At 40.1% G+C, this 2,886-nt stretch overlaps 1 long non-coding RNA gene across 1 annotated transcript; it reads right to left on the reverse strand.

Moving 5' to 3' along the window:
• Positions 1 to 693: 693 nt before the first annotated feature.
• On the reverse strand, positions 694 to 2,469 carry LOC148360022 (uncharacterized). Its single transcript, XR_015851342.1, has 2 exons — positions 1,488 to 2,469; positions 694 to 1,069 (listed from the first exon to the last, which is right to left on the reverse strand). It is a non-coding gene; the product is annotated as an uncharacterized LOC148360022 (long non-coding RNA).
• Between the last annotated feature and the right edge of the window lie 417 nt (positions 2,470 to 2,886).

The following is a 2,886-nucleotide window of genomic DNA, read 5'->3' on the forward strand; positions in this document are numbered from 1 at the left end:
TTTGTATCTATTCACTATCAAATAATTATCCAGAACACATCCTATAATTTCCTGTCTCATATCAACTTGTTGAGCATCCTATACACAGTTGTTTTGTACAATACATCAGCATTAAGTAATTCTTGTTTTTTCCACCCAACCTAAAGGCCACTGTAGAACGTCCCGTGGAAGAGCTGGTCACCATCACAGCTACCACGCCATCCACACCACCGGGCACGTCGTTGGCAACTTCTAATCCGGCGCCAAACCCCAAATCACCCAGAAAAAAAAGGAAGCACGATACACTCCTTGACTTTTTGAAAGCGGAGTTTGCCGGAGTGAGGAAAAGGCTCGAAGAAACTGTGGCCAAAACTGAGCGGTTCCCGTCCTTTTTGGGAAGCTCGTGGACAAATTTCCAGAACAGTGACATCCCTGCAATGTTTCCCTTTGTTTTATAAAAGGATTTTTTTTTTTTATTAAGAACTCAATGAAGTTCCAGTTTGTGTTTCCAGCTTTATGGAAGTATTGGTATATTTTTGTTAAAATTTGTGACACATTATTTATTTACTATTATGTATTTTGGCCCAATGTGAGTTTGTTTTTCTGAAAGTAAACTATTATTTAAGCTGGAGTGATTTGTAGTTGTTTTCTGTCCAACAGTCACATAGTTCACACACAGTATCTCACATCATTATGAAATAAACCACCAAGGTGTTACTCAAAATGAAGATGTTTATTGAATAGTAATGCAGAAAAGCACATAATGCAAATGTGGGTCTGACTTCCAGAGCCTAAAATATGGCTTTTGGGCAATTTATTCCATATTAACTGTGGACAATTCTTTGTACGGTGGACCTGGGAACCCTGAAGACCCGTGACACCACACGGTAGGACAGAGCGTGGACCAGCCAGTACACGTAGATCAGGACCTCCAGCCATGGCCCTGTTCCCTCTTTAGCAGCTCCTGCAGGGCCCACATAACCTTCTTGCTCAACCTTAAGTCCTGAATGAGTTCTGACTCCACATCCAACCATAAGCACAGGATGGGAACATTCCTGTCCAACCTGTCCACGCTTATGGGACAGCCACTCTGGAACACAATAGATAACAAACAATTTAGACATAAATGTGGGCATAGAAAAGAAAAAGACCGCTTTAACTGTGATGTAAGCATCATGAAAAAATGTTGAAATGACCTTTTTATATTCAATGACAACTCTTTTGAATTAAATTCCTTATGAACTAAGGTTTTTGGGTCGTACAGGGAAGTTTGGTGACGATATTATGTCAGCTAAAGGGTCAGGTGGACTGTTCTTGTGTTTGTTTACGTTTCGTCATGTCACAGATTCAAGACCCCTACTATATGTCATAAAATGGCATTAAGATACTAATAAGTAGATTGCCATTTATGTCTACACAAACATAGGGTATTATGTGAACGTGCATTGTATGTTAACTCTTACTGTATTTGACCGAACGGGCCATTTTTTTTTAATGAGTGTACGTACCTTGTAAAGATGAATCAGCACTACATAGCGCCGAAGCTGTCTTCAGTATAGCACATTTCTCCTCCGTTGATTGGAGACACGGAAAAGATGATTAGCTTCAGGCAATCGGTAATAACACAGCAGTAGCGGGCATTTTTAACGTTGCACGAACTCTCCAACTGACACACTACAGGTTGAGACTCGAGTTGTTTACATGTGACGTAGACCAATACGTCACTGAGGTCTACAGCCAATTAATATTACCGCCATCTCCTGGACAGGGGTGGAACCTTGCAAGTCTTGTCCAAACCATCTCCGCTTTGCACTTCACTCGCGGAGGGCACTCCTCTTCGAGGGACCTCACTGGAGGGTCCTCAGGGCCGAGTGAGAGAAATGGGATTGGGCCTAAGTCTATTGACGCGATATTCTCTGCATATTACAGAAACTCCCATTTTGACAAAAAATGGGCCCCCGCCCCAACACACACACGCACACTTTCTGTCTTTTGACTCAAGTGCCACAAACGGTACCCATAAGACAACTCCTTTGTCTCCTATAAAATGAGATTACCAGAGTTGACTGACATTGTAATAAAAATATTTGATTGTGCTCTTATGTCATGATAGGCGGATGTTGGACGACTTCTGATCATAATGTGTTTAGTTTGAGAAATTCACCGACAGGCGTGCGTAGCAGAAAGCTAACTATTCCCAACCAAATTGTGAGTTTTTTTCTTGATCAAATCAAATTTCTACTCAGAAGGCCCGCAAAGGGAGGGGGAAATGGGCAAGGTCCTCCAAGTAAGTAATTCTTTTTTTCATTCAACATGTAAATGATCTATTTGGATTGGTCCAATTAGCACAAAGGAAACAGAAGGCAGTTCTTTGATTGGTGTGAGTGTATTGGAGCTCTTAAAGTGATGGCTGAATTCCAAATCTGCAGAACTGATTCATTTAAAAAAAATCGATGCACCGAATACGCAGATGCCATTGAAGAAACAATTACATATACTTTTAAAACTATTTTATTAGCCCTTTATCAACTCATTGACTGTGCAATATCGAAGGGTCCCAACTGCTAAAGATAGTTAAACAATACTTTTTAAGACTTTCTTTTTTCCTTTTCTCTTTCTTTTCCCTCTCTATCTTGCTTTACCCTTCTCTCTTTATCCCCTTCTCCTATCTTTTCCTTCTCTTTCTCTCTCTGTATTTCAAGACCTTATTTTTATAATAATGCATTTAATGCCTTTTTTAGACTTTACAAGGATCTGCAACAACCCTGTATAATTTGGGACGAGTTACGGGGGAGATAATAAAACAATTTTGACAATTATCAGGTAGGTCAATTCAGAGTCCAATGGAAAGAAAATACAAATGAAGAAACAGGATAAGAATCGGGGGCTGAGTATTTGAACTATTAT

This window comes from Urocampus carinirostris, chromosome 9 (genome assembly GCF_059441175.1).
Source record: "Urocampus carinirostris isolate Australia breed hairy pipefish chromosome 9, RoL_Ucar_1.0, whole genome shotgun sequence".
NCBI classification, from domain to species: domain Eukaryota; kingdom Metazoa; phylum Chordata; class Actinopteri; order Syngnathiformes; family Syngnathidae; genus Urocampus; species Urocampus carinirostris.